This window comes from Rattus norvegicus, chromosome 6, assembly GCF_021556685.1.
Source record: "Rattus norvegicus strain SHRSP/BbbUtx chromosome 6, alternate assembly SHRSP_T2T, whole genome shotgun sequence".
Classification (NCBI taxonomy): Eukaryota; Metazoa; Chordata; class Mammalia; order Rodentia; family Muridae; genus Rattus; species Rattus norvegicus.
This window is the reverse complement of record NC_141539.1, coordinates 90,990,766-91,007,969: the sequence shown is the minus strand read 5'-3', so window position 1 is coordinate 91,007,969 and position 17,204 is coordinate 90,990,766. Positions and strand designations below refer to the sequence as shown.

Genomic DNA, 17,204 nt, shown 5'->3' with positions numbered 1-17,204 from the left:
GACTTTAAAATTAACCCCTTAAAATGACTGTGAGATGCTGATCATCTAATCATTACAGACTATACATCAGGTTTCTTATAACCCTATCTTGATTGCCTATGTAGAAAATCATTTTAAAAGCAGGCTATATACTAATAAAATGCAGTTTACAAAGTTGATACTCCTTTTCTCTAACTAACATAAGTATATAAACATCACTTCATTTTCTTTTTGCACTGACATGATGACAGGATTAAGTTTTTCTATTATCCAAAGAAAAGCTCACTAATTAATAAATTCAAAATACATCATGTCAGTAAAGGCCAATTTTTATCTCTGCTTCCCTATGTCAGCTTTCCTTGATATAACATTTTAAACACCTCAAACTTGGCTTTGCCAGTGCTTCTGAAGCCCATGACCTCACTTTATAACAAAAACCAAAGAGCATACATTGGTTTTGAAGTAAATTAACTGCCCAATTGTTATCAACTATTTCTGAAGAAATAATTAAAACATATGTATATGAAGTGAGAAATAAATAATTTTGGTCAAAATGATTTTTATTTTAAACCTGGGGGAAAATCATTTATTACAAGTATGCAAGTTCACATGAAATTGAGTTTCCAGATGTTAAGTGATGCAGCTTAAGTGATGTCTTCCAAATATTATATTGATTAAAGTGATTTTATGCAAAACTCAGAGAAAAAAGTCAAAATTGTATCTGTAAATAGAGATTTTCTACAGTGATCCTTTCCTCCCTGTGACCTAGAAAAAATACATAAAATATTTTTTATTCCACGATAATACTGTGAGGGATCTTCTGCTGCCATTTAGACACAGCTTAGATTTGTTCAAACATTAATGCTCTGTATCTCTTACTCTGTGGATTTACTGTGACTTATAACTTACATGTTACAGTTAATTTTTAAACATAAAAGCATAAATCTCTTGTAACTGTTCAAGTGGTGATAATCATACTTCCATTATTATTTTAATCGTTTTCCCCAAATACTACCATGTGTTTAATTCTCTAATAATCCTCCATTGTATTTTTAGCTAGATAATTCAGCATCTGTTTAGTATGTGGTTAGCTTTTTTTATTGAGATCACACTTGCATAAAGTTAAATAACTTTCAATGTACATGCAGCGCATAGATGCTTGTTACATCATTTTGCACTGAGATCTACCATTATTGTAGAAAATCCTCTTCTGCCTTTCCCAGTAAAACCCTGAGTCCACTTTTCCTGAAACAGTTTAACAGATTTTGTTAAAAATCTTAATGTAAAGGACATAATAATGCAGTACATGCACACGCGTACACACACACACACACACACACACACACACACACACACACACACACACGCCTGATAAGCCATTATATGATACTGAGGAAATGCTTGGATTGTTTTGGAGACCCAAAACTGTGGGATACCCGCCGAGGAAAGCTGTAGACAGGTGTGGAGCCAGCTCTAAAGGAAGAAGCAGGTTTCAGTTGAGAACTCTGAAAGGACCTGGAGAGGTGAAGAGCACTTTGAAATCTGACATGGAAATGCACAATTTGGAGTTTGCTTTGCTAGGTTTCAGTGTTGCTTTGGTCCAGAATCTCCTCACTAGGCTTCCTTCCTCTCTTTTAGAATGGTAATGTATCGCTTCTCGGCCTTTTGGCTAAGATCAAGTGTAGAATGGTAATGTATGTTTTGTGCCATTGTATGTTAGAAGTATGTGATCTGTTCTTTTCACTTTGATTTTACAGGGGATAACAATTAAGAGATTGTATGAGTCTTAGAAGACACTTTGAACTTTTAAACACTTGAAATTGTTGAAAGATTATGTGAACCTTTGAAGTTGGACTAAATGTATTTTTGTATTATGGTATATACATATATATGTCATAATTTATCAAAAGATTCATATATATGCTCTATAATATATATGCTATAAGAATATATATGTGCATATATATATATATATTCCTTTTATCCATGCATATGCATGAGTCTATCTACAAGCTTATATGTTACATTTCTTTTGCTGAAAAGTGTTACACTTTCTGGCTGCCTAAAATCTTATTTATGTATGTTCCACAGAATTTCCCTTCTCAAATTACTATATACTTGGCTTGTTTATCAATTTGGGTTATTCCTTTTTTTCCAGGATAGAAGATTGAACAAATAGAAGATTGCACATACATGACAAGCGTTCCTTCCCATGAGACACACTCTTCCCATTTTACTTTTTCCTTCTGTGTAGACAAATTTTTATCCAGCAATATGGCTTCTCTGTCAGGGGATCCCATCCAAAGGTGTTATTGGTCTATAGGATCTGGCCAGAATGTAGACACACCCTTAGTACATATCTTTAATTCCTAACAACGAAGGTGAGGTTAGTTTGTAGAAAGAAGTGGCCATGTTTGAAATTTATATCAAATTGCGTGGCAAAGTGATCAATCAGAGAAAGATTTGACAGAAAAAGAGGCTGAGAGAGAGAGACAGAGACAGACAGACAGACAGAGAGAGAGACAGAGAGAGAGAGAGAGAGACAGAGAGAGAGACAGAGAGAGAGACAGAGAGAGAATGTAGTATGCAGTATGTGTGTGTATGGCAGGTGTACTGGGACATTTTTACCGAGACAGGTTTCAGAGAGAACAAACTAGACACCGATGAAGACAGAAGGAGCCAGAGATTGAGAAGGAACCAGGAAATCATACCATACTGCCAAAGTTAGTGTAAGTCCAGACAGAGCAATCCACCCAGAATCCCAGAGAAGCCTGAGTGAATTAGCTTGGAAGACTAGATGACACAAAGGGTAGAGGCTTCTAGACCTTGGCCTAGCAATACTTAGAAAACTGAAGAAAAAACTCGGGGCTCAGTCTAAGTTTGTGTATTTGAATAGCTTGGATATGGCTCTCACCTCATCACTTCATTTGAGGAAATAAAAGTGACATTTCCAATGCTGGATCATTAATAGGTATTTGTTGTTTTATTTTGGTGATATCCATGACCCCAAGGGATTTAATATACCATACTCATACTTCCCTGCTGAACTGTAAGTGATGAACCCATTATTTTATTAAAATTTTCAACATTCATTTTGTTTATATCTTTGTTTCTTGATGTTCACTTTTAGTTATTACTTCATTAGTTATACGTTAGAACTTATACAGTAATTGGTTAACAATCCTCACATTTTTTACATAACTTAAGTTTGTTTTATGATGATATGATTTTTTAAAATTTAGCCCATTTTAGGAAATTGTGTGGTAACATTTTATTTGCAAATGCTATAATGGTATTAATGACATTGATCTAAAACAATTCCAAACACCTTGATACCAGCTTCCACATTTCCTAATCAAAATGAAAAGTGACTTTGAGAAACTGGTGATAAGGCAAACAAGGACAAACTTACAATGTTTGAATCTAAGTGAGGCATGGTTGGGTGTTCATTTTACTATCCTTGAGATAGTGCTGTAGTTTTAATGTTCTAACAGAAAATGTCAGGAAACTATGTTGAGATGTTTATCAGTTTGATAACATAATAAACCAAAGCAAAAGTTGCCTCTTCTAGAACAAATAGTTCAAAAGTGATGAAATTTCCATAATTAAGTGGATTCTATTATTTGTTACTAATTGTTATTCGATTGTCCTTTGCTGGTTATCAACACACAAATCATTTTGATAATGGATGTACCCTGTCCTCTACTGGCATCACTTGCTTCCTAGTCTGTTACCTATGGTCTGACCTTATTAAACAAGAACTTGGATTGCCATGCCTTACCACCCAACATTTGTCTTTATGTTTTATATTATTATATACATCGGGAAATACTTCCAAGGGGCGTAGTATTAGAATGACTCCTGATGACTTGGCATCAACTCAGGTGCGTCAGAGAGATGCATGACTGTGGACGTGCAGGGTGCTCATCTGTAAATAGGATAACTACATCACACCCATCCTCCCAAGACTCAGGGACAATCACAGAAGAGTGATGGAAAGCTTATATGAGCCAAAAAGACAGTGGATAGCTACAAAAAAAATGGTTAATTTTCAGTTGTCCATGTGAACTCACCACAAGTGTGATAACACATATAGACCTTAGACAGACATCATTCTCAGCATGAAGTGAGGTAAGCATGAAGTCCTACCCCTAATAGAGGAACTGTTGGTCACTGATAGTCATAGAGACATAAGTCAGTTTTATTTATTAGTATTACCCGTGGTAGGATGACCATGGGCCAGTCAGTGTTCAACATCGAAGAATGTACAGACAATATGAATTTGACAAAGCAGATGCAGTAGTTTGAATAAGAATGGCCCCTGTAGACTCATATAGTGGACTGCTTAGTCAACATGAAGTGACACTATTTGGAAGAATTAGAAGTATTAGAAGGTGTGGTCTTCTGGAGAATTATGTCATTGAAATTGGGCTTTGAGGTTTCAAAACTCATGCCGAGTCCATCTGTCTCTCTTTCTCTCTTTGCCTATGGTGCAGGATGTGGCTCTTAGGTACTCTCCAGCACCTGCTTGCATGCTTCTCTGCCCTCTGCCATGACAATGACAGACGAAATCCATTTCATTCAGATTTTCTAGTTTTGTTGAGTATAGGCTTTTGTAGTAAGATCTGATGGTTTTCGGGTTTTTTTGCTTGTTTGTTTGTTTTTTAATTTCCTCAGTTTCTGTTATGTCTTTCTTTTCACTTCTGATTTTGTTAATTTGGATACACTCTATGTGCCCTCTGGTTAGTCTGGCTAAGGGTTTATTTATTTTGTTGATTTTCTCAAAGAACTAGCTCCTGGTTTTGTTGATTCTTATATAGTTCTTCTTGTTTCTACTTGGTTGATTTTAGTCATGAGATTGATTATTTCCTGCCGACTACTTCTCTTGGGTGTATTTGCTTTTTTATTTATTTTATTTTTTTTAAATTTTTATTTTTTATTAATTTTGCATTGCTTATTTATTTTATTGGATATTTTTATTTACATTTCAAATGTTATCCCTTTTCCCGGTTTCTGGTCCATAAACCCCCTATCTCATTTCCCCCTTGCTTCTATGAGGGTGTTCCCTCACCCAACCACCCACCCCTTCCCAACTTCTGCCCTGACATTTCCCCACACTAGGGGGTCCAGACTTGGCAGGACCAAGGGCTTCTCCTCCCATTGGTGACCACACAAGGCCATCCTCTGCTAAATATGCAGCTGGAGCCATTGTATAGTCTTTGGATGGTGGTTCAGTCCCTGGGAGCTCTGGTTGGTTGGTATTGTTCTTAAGGGGTTGCAAACCCCTTCAGCTCCTTTATTCCTCTCACTAATTCCTCCAAGGGGAACCCTGTTCTTAGTTCAGTGGTTAGCTGCAAGCATTCGCCTCTCAGGAATTCGGTCATGATCTAGCAGAGCCTCTCAGGAGACAGCTATATCAGGCTCCTGTCAGCATGCACTTCTTGGTATCAACAATATTGTCTGGGTTTGGTAGCTGTATGTATATGAACTGGATCCCCAGGTGGGGCAGGCTCTAAATGGCTGTTCCTTCAGTCTCTGCTCCAAACTTTGTCTCCATGTCTCCTCCTACGATTATTTTTGTTCCTCCTTTTAAGAAGGACTGAAGCATCCACACTTTGGTCATCTTTCTTAAGCTTCATGTGGACTGTGGATTGTATCTTGGATAATCTGAACTAATTTGCAACTCCATAAGAGCAATACTAACCAACCAGAGCTCCCATGGACTAAACCACCATCCAAAGAGTACACATGGACAGACCCATGACTCCAGCTGCATATGTAAGCAGAGGATGGCCATGTTGGGCATCAATCGTAGGAGAAGTCCTTGGTCCTACCAAGGCTCAATGCCTCAGTGTAGGGGAATGTCAGGGCAGCGGGGGAAGGCGTGCATGGGGGATTGTGGGGAACAGCCTCATAGAAGCAGGAGGAGGGGTATGGGATGGGAGATTATGAACAGGAAACCTGGAAAGGGGATAGCATTTGAAATGTAAATAAATTATCCAATTAAAAAAAGGAAAAAATTGATAAAACTTCTTAAACTCCAAGCAAGCTTTCAGTTGAATTTTTCCTTTTATATGTATTGCCTTGGTCATGGTATTTCTTCATAGCGATAGAATGGTGACTAAGATAATGGATTTAAAAAATAATACTAATAAGGACACAAAAATAGATCGGGGCATGCTCAAATACAATATATTAAATTGCAAATTACAATAAGCTCAAAGTGTAGTACATTAAATTCTCATAGAATTAATACAAATTAAAAAATACTGCTAAGCACTGTTCTCTGTATTAGACATTTATCAAGAAAAAAAGAGGAAATATTTAAATACTTGTTCTCAATGATACTATATTTCAATGTATTGGTATAAACATTAAATAAACAAATTATGAAGAAATTTATATGGTAAAAATTAATCCAGAGAAAAATGTTCTTGAATAGAGTTTGAGAATAAAAAGTTTTGGGAGGTTGTGTTAAGATTAGATTTTTAGGTAGGGAAGAACTCAAAAGTAAAACCTTCTAGCAAACTCTAAGACACTGTATTATAAAACATGCTTATCTATGTGTGAACTGGCTTTATTTGTCTGCCTATTCAAGTGTCTGTTATTTCTGTGCTAGATTCTCCACATGACCGTTTTCACATTATTGCTTATCCTCTAACTCCAGAGATAGATTATATCCCTTACATCTTTTAGAATTCATAGAAAGATAAAGTGTACAGAAACATGAGTATAAGATAAAGTTCTCAAATCTCCTAACTTTAGTAACAAAGTTTATGTATTGTTTTACCTACTGTACAGAAAACTTTTGAGTTTTGGTCTCTGCGTAATTTTTCAAGTTCTATATCATGCAACTTTTGCTGTAATTCAATTTTTTTCATATAAAACGACTCCACAGAAGCATAGTAAAGAATTAATTTGTTATGAATTTCACTATTTTAATGGAATAGTTGTGAATACAATAAGCAACTCCAGGATGCCCTATTGCTTATATTAATCTACTAGACAAGCTTACCTAGTAATTTTACAGGAAATTATATATAAACTATCTCCTACGTTGGTACTTTAGAAATACTAGAAAACTTGTACATTTATTTTCTTCTATGTTTTTGTCTTTTTTATTATTAATGGTAATAATAAATATAAATTCAAGAGTCATTCATATTTTTGCATACATTTTATTCCCCTAAAATTCTGCTAATAGAAAATGGCAATAAAAATTAAGATTAAAGGAGATAGAAAATACTTCAGTGAGTAAAGTGTCATCTGGAAAATATAAATACCTGTCAATCTGGAAAATACCTGAACTGTGATCTGTAAGATGGATAACCTACATCTGTAATCGATGTTGACTGAATTGCATGGGAGATGTGGAAAAGAGAACCCTAGGAATCTTGCAGGCAATGAATTATGATGTACGAAGCATTAAACCATGAAGATGCCTTTCGACAAACAAGTTGGAAAGCAGGGAGTGATCCCTAAGATCATCGTAGCCTCCACCTTCTCACCATGGCATGTGTGTGCCTATACACAAATGTATACACACACATGCACACATGTCATACATATGTCGACAAAATAATATTTAAAAATTAATGATAATTAACACTATCCTCATTTACACATAGTAATAGGTGAGTTTGTTTATAACGTGCTGAACATTTTAAAGTAAAACATTACATGGAATTTTTACATAGGAAAAGATTCATGTATGTTACTTAAATCTACAATTTGGGGGTTGGAGAGATGGCTCAGAGGATAAGAGCACTGTCGGCTCTTCCAGAGGTCCTGAGTTCACCGCATGGTTGTTCATAACCATTTATAATGATGTCTGGTGTCCTCTTCTGGCCGTGTAGGCAGAACATTGTTTACATAATAAATAAATAAGTAAACAAACAAACACACAGAAACTGAATTACAGTTTAACCAAGAACAAGTCATATATGACTTGTTTTAATCATGATGCTATGTTGAAAAGGATTGAAATGTTTCCACTGAGGTGAAGGTGATTTTTTTTTAAATTTAATGTTGCAGAAGACAAAAACCTTTCAAATTTCATTTTAATTATAACTACAGAATTGGAAGATGGCTCATTCCTTAACAGCATTTGTTCTTGCAGAGAAACCGGGTTCGATTCCCAGCACTTCTGTGGTAGCTCATAGCCATCCGTAAGTGCAGTTCTAGGAGATCTGATGTCCTCTTCTGACTTCATGGGTCATATAGCCAAACTCTCATGCACATAAAATAAAACAAAACTAAAAAATAATAATACTATGTACAAATTAGATCACAAGTTGCGAAATTAAAGCACAAAAACCTCAGATGGGGAAAAGAGGGAGATGACTTCATGGCTATAAACACTGTTTTTACAGAGGCCTGAGATCAAATTCCAGCACTCACAGCAATCATCCTTGTAACTCCAGCTCCAAGGGCCTTAATGCCCTCTTGTACCCTCCATGGGTACCTATCTTCATGTTATGAAACTAAGGGAGACACAGGTACGATGCAAGCGTATGAGAATCCAGCAAGGGGAATGAAAACAGTAGAATATGAATTAATGCCAGACATTTCCTGGAAAAACAGAACAACCCACTGACTCTCTAAACCAACAATTTGTAAGAGAAAATTCAGATGAGGGAAAACATAGGATGATAAAAGATATAGTCCTCATTCTTTGTGTGGATTATGGCACAATTGAGCAACCTGTTTAAAAAATGGACATTTGTAAAAAACGAATAGACTTTTGACTTCTAGCAATATGTTGGATAAAAGAAATAATTTTGGTAGTGGAGTAAAAAGTATTAAATAGTTTTCCTTTATAATTTTTATTTTAATTTTTAATCACCTGCCTATACATGTGTCTGTGTGTGGGTACATGCATGTAAATGCCTGTGTCCATGGAGGCTAGTGATGTTGGAGGCCCTGCAGCTGTAGATACAGGCTGGTGCAAGCAGCCAGATGTAAATGCTGGGAATTGAGATGGACTATATTCAGGAATGTTTATTTTCATATAATAAAATTCCCATCAAATCAGTTTATAATATGATTTAGACTAGTTAAAATGGTTATTTACAATATATAACTTTTGAATATTACAGACTATTAATTATATTCACTTCATGATCTGTTTATAAGATGTGCATATTTTTGTTGTCTAATTAAAGTATAAAAGGATGTTCAGTTTTTTTTTAATGCAACACAGTTATAATTACATGAAAACCTAGATTAGTTATTGGTTGCTAGGTAACAATATTATCATAAACTCCATGGCTTAAAACAACAAACATTCATAGCTTCTGTGGTGTAGGAGTCGGAGCACTGCATTAGCTGGGTCATCTTCTAAACTGGAATTAAGGATTCACCCTGGACTGAGCTTTGATTTGATGGTTGACTAAGAAAGCACTTGTTTTCACTCATCCAGTCATCTACAGGACTTAGTTGCTTAATGGGCAGACTGATGCTACTGACAGCCAAAGAGATAATTTATCTATAGGACAACTATCAAGAGTTGTTACCATGAACACCACCACAGAATCTGTCTGCCATCAAAGAGGCTTAAAAATCAGAATAAACATTTATAATAAAATGCAGAATAAACTTGGATTTTTCTTGTTAAATATGAATTTATTTAACAGAAAAATACTTAAAATATATTCATTGTGGAACATTAGTCTTAATGTTTCTCTTTGATTTTGTTTATTTGAGGGAAAGATGGTTGCTGTGGAAAATATTGTTACTTCTATTGACATTTTAAAAATTATTTTTGCATGCATTTTATCTACTCATAATCAGGACTAGGAATTCTTGTATTGAGAGAGTACATACTATTTAATAATGATCTTTAATATCTTTATTCATTATAAACACCACTTAGTTGCTTATAAGAGTCTAAGAAAGACAAGTACATTTGTATTTAATAAAACAATTTCCCATTCTTTGTGGTTTCACAAGGAAAGAACAGTGTAGGAAGATCTATCAGCTGCAGACAGATTTCCTTGGAGAGTCCAAAACCATCTGTTCACATGTCATTTCAGCTTGTTTATAAGTTGGCATATGCCACTCTGTCATCATTTACATAAACTCACAACTAGCTTTATTATTAGACAAATTTGAAATAAAACAGTCCATCCTAAAGAGCCCTCGAGTGCATGTACATATCAAACTACAAAACTTCTCTAAGTTGGTCCATTTTCTGATGCAATTAAATGTTTTCTAGTTAGTGTTAGAGGGAAGCTTAGTTTTCATACCACCATTTGCAGACCTGGAAAAATTCTAGATTGTGTTTCCAGAAAATGTCTTTAGCAACAAAAAAAATTGTATCATTCACAATTAGGAATGTTTTGAAATAACATTCCTAATTAAAACATGTCAAGTGGCCTGTTGAATAAAGTCATTAAGACAATTCCTGTGTCTGTTTTATGTATGTGCACATATTCATGTGCATGCCTACAGGTACATATTTATACATAGGTGCATGGATGAGGAAGACAGAAATTGACTTTTGTTATCTTCCTCTATTATTTTACATCCTATTTTTGAGGCAGAATAACTCATTGAACCTGGAGCTCTTCAGTTCTGAATGAATAAATTACTATAACTTCTTAATCCAGAATATCAAGGTCTCACTTAGAGACTTTATGCTATACAATCTTGCTGAATTCAGAGAGTCTGCTTCACAGTCTCAGAGGTGAATAACCATAGCACAATGCCAAAATCCTGAAACATTAATCTATGGAGTCAATCTTGTTGAATTTTCAATCAACAATGAATGATTCGCATAATAATACTTTATGTCATATGTGACTTCATCTTTTGATGTGTCTTCTTATTTAAATATAATCTCTATCCATCACTATTCAAGTTTGAACAATCTCTGTAGGTCCTACTTTATGAATGGAAATGGGGAAACATGAAAACAAACAGAGCAGCCTGATATTAAATAAGTTGTCCTTTTCCTCAAGTGTGCTCTCCTGTAGGGAAAAATGCCATTGCACATTAGCATCCTGTTGACCAGTTGACTTTTTCCTCAACGGTTTTCCAGAACATGGATTGAGTCTGTAAGAGCAAATAAACTTGAAAAGTGACAATTGCAGCACGCAAATGCCAAAACAGCTAACACTCTTCTCAAGCCTTTCTTTAACAAGAAGTGATAAAAATAGAAGGGCAATAACATTGCAACTATGAACAACTCTGCTGGATATAAAATTTAGAATTCAAATGCAAGGACATGTATGAAGTTCTTAACCTTTGTATAATTAAACCCACATTTCCTCTCTAATCTCCATTTAAGTCTGTTGAAATGATATTGAATTTTGTAACGAAGTAAGCTCAGCAATTAGAATCTTAAAGCTCTGCTATATTTCAGTAAATATTCAACTAGATATTTCTACACGAAAGCAGGGGGCAAGGCACTGTTTCCTACCCACTTTCTTGACTTGCGTCAAAGGTCTGATTCATAACTTGCTTTCGTCAACTTACGAGCCTCTTGGGAATACCAAATAAAACCTTTGTCCAGCCTGCAAGGGCAACTGATTCTTAGCTTCATCTGCCCACGACCACAATGCCATCAGACTGCATCAACGGGAGGAGAGGTCCTTGGTCCTATGAAAGCTCAATGCCCCAGTGTAGAGGACTGCCAGGGCAGGGATAGGTGATAGGGAGTGGGTGAATAGATGGAGGAGCACCCTCATGGAGGCTGGGACTGGGGGAATGGGATGGGGGTTCTGGAGGGGAAACTGAAAAGGCAGATAACATTTCAAATGTAAATAAAGAAAATATCCAGTAAATATATCCAGTAAAGCAAAAAAGGAGCAATATTTTTAGTTAGAATCTTTCTTTTTGAGACGGGTCTCTCCCTCAAGTGAGCCAAGATCTCACCAGTTGGCTAGACTAGCTAAACAGCAAGCCCTAGGCAACCTCCTGTCTTTTTCTCCTTGGGGTGGGATTGTGGGTACACACTGCCACACCCATCTTTACAGGTCAGTGCTGAGGATCCAAACTAAGTCCTTATGGTTACCAACTAAGCAGCCTCTGCATCCCCAAATCTTATTTTCAAATGTTGTCCTGCTATCCCACAGATTGCCAAAAGTAAATTTCAGTCTCTGGTGTGAGATATTGGTCCTGAAAATATAGGTCAGGGCTGTCTCAGAGAAATCTTTACCCTCCAAAAAAAACAAACAAACAAACAAACAAAAAAACAACAAAAAAAAACCGTGTACAGCCAATTGCTGTATATGATCTCAATGCTGAAGATGCCACACACTTTGGAAATGGGACATAAACAAATCAAGTTGCTTCTCTAAAATTTCACTTGTCATTTCATTACCTATGATATTTGGCCATTATAGTGGTTCTTCTACACTTACTACATAAGTAGTGAAGAAATCACAAACATATTAATCCATTAATACTAAAAGAACAGAATGAAGGACAAGAACAAGAAAGTTCATATTTTTTAGAAGATGGAAACAGAGGGCAGAAATTATGATTGACATGAGTTGTAAATAAGAAAGAACAACTCCAGAGCAAAGTCCAGCAGGACAATAACACATGCTGAACATAAAAACAAACAAACAAACAAAAAAACCGAACCCTCAGAAATCATTATCAAGTAGGTAGAGGTAAACAAACAGGTAAAAGCTAAGGTGATGATTTAAGAGTTTATGAGTAACAGTTAGACCTCTGTTATCTCTTTAAGTTTCTTAAAGACAAAGGTCATAATTTTGTCTTTTCTGCGGAAGCAATGGAACCGGAGAACCAAAGTCATGGGAAGATTAGGCAGTGTGCTGCAAATAACTCAGTTGAATCAATGACTGCAGAGAGAATAATGTTTCCTCCTCTTTCTATCTTCCTATCTCAGTTCACCATGCTCTAGAATTCAGTATGTAAGGCTTTATGAAAGGTAGACCAGGTGGAGAGTATATATATAGAGAGAGACATATGGACATACTGACAAGCCACTATGAGCTTGCTCACAGATCATCTACCTTGATATTTTCAGAGGCCAACTCCTAGTATGCAGACAAGTCAAGTAGATATCAAAGGAAGGCATACAATATGTAAGACTAAAATGGAAATGAAAGGAGTAACAATGCCAGAAGCAAGAAAACATCACAAAATATGTCATCAATATTCTTAAAGAGACAATGGGAATACTGGGGGGGAGGGGGGTTGTTCAAAATTCAGCACACACATCACAAGAACAAAAAGAGGCTAAACCTTAAAATGAACAAAAATGCTGTAGAGCTATTTAAAAGGACAACCATGAGGCCCAATTATAACTTTTGCAGAAATGGTAAACAAAGGCAATAAGAAAGCAATACGAGGTGACTATAAAAACAGAAGTCAGACTGAGAGAAGCCCACAGCAGCAATTAGTAAACCAAGAATATAATTGTAAAAATTTAGTTAACCAGGAATAACTAAATGTGTGTGTGTTCACTTGTATACACACATGAATATGGTTTGTGTGGGGGAGGCAACAAAGAAAGCTTAGAAATGCAGAGGGATTTGGGTTCTGCTGTGGTTTAAATGAGAATATGAAATGGAATTTTAATCCAGTAATATGGCTGCTCTGTTTACATCCACCAGGAATACAGACATGTCTTAAGTAGACACTTTAATCCCTCTGGCTAGAATCCTTTAGTACACACTTAATAGATATTCTCATAGAGTTGTTCTTGTTTAAATTGGTTCTCTACTTCTGCTTACTTTTTAGTGTTAGGGGGTAAACTTTCACATTTTTAGAATCTATTATTCTTGCTGATTTAGTATGAATTCGTTCCCTGGAAAATTTCAATATTCTAGTCTTAATTGAACATGAATTGAATTTGTCCACTATTTCATTATTTTCAGATATTCTCTCTCTTACCTGTATGGGCTGCATAAAATTTGATGTCTTTGCTAAGTTTTACTAGGTTTTGTCATTTCTATTCATGCCTCCCATGATCTTTGCCATTTATCTGCCAGTTAGTGGTTTTCCATTTTGATGACCATATGCTTATACCATTGCATATGCACCATGATTTGGAGAAGATGGAGATTTTCCTTTTGCTTTCCTAGTTGTCTTATAGCCAATAGTGCTGTGCTGATTTCTTGGTTCCTTCCTAAGTATTGGCCATTCTATCCTGTGGTCTATTAGATGCTCTTTCCATTAGTTTTGGGTCCAACAGTGGTAGATGAACCATCAGTAAACCATGACTTAGCCAAATATTCTGAACATTCTGTTGGTCTCCACAGTTCAATAGATGCCCCTTTAGGGAGAGGCAAGAGCATTTTCCTCAATGCAAGAAGGCATAAAGCCCTTTGCTTCACATTCTGGTTATGAAGCAATTCAGATAGGTACCAGTTTGACTGTAATCCCTTTCTTTCCATGACTAAGCCTTCAAAGGACTCTGTCTTCAAATGGATCCAATCTATCACTATAAGGATTGCTCTTATGACCATAGTAGAGTTGGCAATGACTAAGTATAAGGTTCTACATGTCTTGTAAATGTCCAGATCTGTTTCTCAATGTAAGAATATTTATCCTTCTTATATGGAAAGCATTTGCAATGGAGGCAAATGTTGTTGGACTTCATTTTGTTTTATGAGGAGTCCTCAGTTGCCAATTCATCAATAAATATGATACTCATAATTAGGCTATCATCTGATTCAATATAGGTCAGAGTTGCATGCACAGAAATAAGCTTACTGGTAGTTGCAAAAGCTGCTCTTTGTTCCAGTCCTCATTCGAAATTAGCTGCTAGCCACACTGTAGAGGGCTTTTACAATAATCTGTAAATATGATATGATTTCTCTACTGTGCAAAAATACCAATTAGGAGCTATACGTGAATTTGTTCCTGGGTGATAGAATCAAAGACACACACCCTCACCATTTTGTTCACTATAATTTTTAAATTTAGGAAACAACTAATTTATAGAGAGCCATCCTCCTCAAATATTTTATCTTGGCTCCAAAATTGCTCCAACTCTTAGAGACTTAAAAAACAATATTGAACTATAGTAACCCCTTGGATTTATTTAACACATAAAATCATTTTTGTTTTTGATTTATTTTAAAAGATATAATCAAAAATTTGACCTTTTAAATTAATCACTATAATAGCACATCCCTTAGGTAATAAAGAAGGCAAGGGAATTCAAGGCTGTAAAGAGCTCATTGGCTGAATCACCCTATTTATGACTCTTAAACCTGTTAATATTCTGTTTTCCAGATTTCTTTTTAATGACAAATATAGGATAATCACAAGAATTGGTCAATTCTTCAATATGTTGGGCATTCAGCTGATCCTGTACCAATTATTGTCTTAGTGGCTGAATTTTTCTGATGTTAAAGGTCATTGTTCCATCCACACAGGTTTGCCAATTAATCATTTTAAAGGTAGGACAGTTGATAACTTTGAAAGACCAACAGCTATTGTGCCCTGCTTATATACAACATGAAGAGTCTGTGACTATTCTTGATAATACCTTTATTATTTTTCTCAGAAGCATTCTTTATCTTATGGTTTGTTTTGGAAATTGGAGGAATGTTAATCTCATTTTCCATTGCTGCAACAAATCACATCCCCATAAATTAATGGCTATATTAGCCACATGTGGCTTTAATATTTTATATTTTTCCTTCTAGCACTTTATATTCAACACATCTTTCATTTGTATTTTACCCAAGATAAAGTTCCAAGCCCTTGAAACTGAGTATCTCCTGAAGAGGTCAGTCTTTATGCCAAGCTTTTGGTGAAATTGTTGTCACATCTGCTCCTATGCCAAGTAAACCTTAAATTTCAATGCCATTCGTTTGTATTTTTAGCTTTGGTCTCTTATAATTTCTAGCAGTTTGCAAAATAATTGTTTTCTGGTCTCTCCTGAGTATTTGGCTTTATCTACTGAAGCTGTTCTGCTTTTTATTACATCCAGAGCAATGTTGTTTTCAACAATAGGTATTAAATTTTTTTCAGTTACTCTTTAGATGAGTTTGTCTGATGCTGACAGGGAATGATTGAATCAAATTTTATACTGGGTCTTGCAGGAGGCCCCCTAGAGTATTTTCCAATGGCAAAACATTACCTTGTCTGTCCCTTGTTGATCTGCATTCATTAGTCCAATGCAGTCTTCTGCATACTCTGTAAAACTGGAGCCTTCTTTTTGGATTATCTCTAGAAAAATTATTGTTTCTAGTAATGTCTTACCTACAATTACTTTTCAAATAGCATTCCTTATCATGACTAAAACATATGACGTTTTGATTTTTCTTAAATTTTTTAGAAATTACTTCTCCTTTCAGATTAGCATCATAAATGTGAGATCCAATAACAACTGTAATCCTAATCCATAAGGACATGTCCATAGGATTCAATTTAACTTCTCCATAACCTTGGAGTGCCTACTGTCTGGTAGTAGTTCCTCTATAGTAACTCCACACACTAGGGTTGGCTGCTAACAACTTTGAACCAGCTCTCTTCACTTTCACCATGGAGTGGCACAGCAAGTTCTTGTCTAAATTCCTCTGTGTCAGAGTATTTTCTTATTTCCATCTACAGTTCTTTCAAAGGCTTATGCTTATCAGTCCACTTTTCATATATGGCACAAAAAAAACCACTATGGCTATTAAGAATTAATATGAATCACAAGACAGATAGTGATTATAATTTGTATATATGTCAATCTCACTTAGCCATTTATCTTTTCATTTTCTGCTTCTATACTCAAACCATCTAAAGTAACGCTACACATGGTTCTAAACTCTATATTATTATATATCTCGTCAGCATAGGAAAAAAATTTTCTTTTAATATTATTTGATTCTCTCCTTGAGGGCTTCCCAGGTATCTTATCAAATCTGATGGCTTTTCTGTGTGACCAAATTTGGAGTGATTTCTCTGTACATTCGGTCATGCTAAATTTGGAAAACTAAATTTTTTAATTTTATTTTTAGCAAGATATCAATCATTTGATTTTACCAATGAAAACTTGGGAGCCAGATGTTGGAGTGAAAGCATGCTAACTCCAAGAGGCACAGAAAGCACCCAAGTGATCATCCTCCTTTGCTGATATCCGAGAAGCAATGCCCCTATCTCCCACTATCTCAAACAAAACAAAACAAAAGCAGCAACAACAACAAGAACAACAAAACCTTCAAACTGAACGTCCCTATCTTCTACTTCCGTTGCATCTTTCTGTATGTTCTCTTGACTACCTTTTACTTGCTACACTTTTTTTCTTA

The 17,204-nt window shown here is 35.5% G+C and overlaps 1 pseudogene; it reads left to right on the top strand.

Moving 5' to 3' along the window:
• The first annotated feature begins 1,628 nt into the window (after positions 1–1,628).
• Positions 1,629–1,795, top strand: LOC120093487 (U2 spliceosomal RNA; annotated as a pseudogene).
• The last annotated feature ends 15,409 nt before the right edge of the window (positions 1,796–17,204 follow it).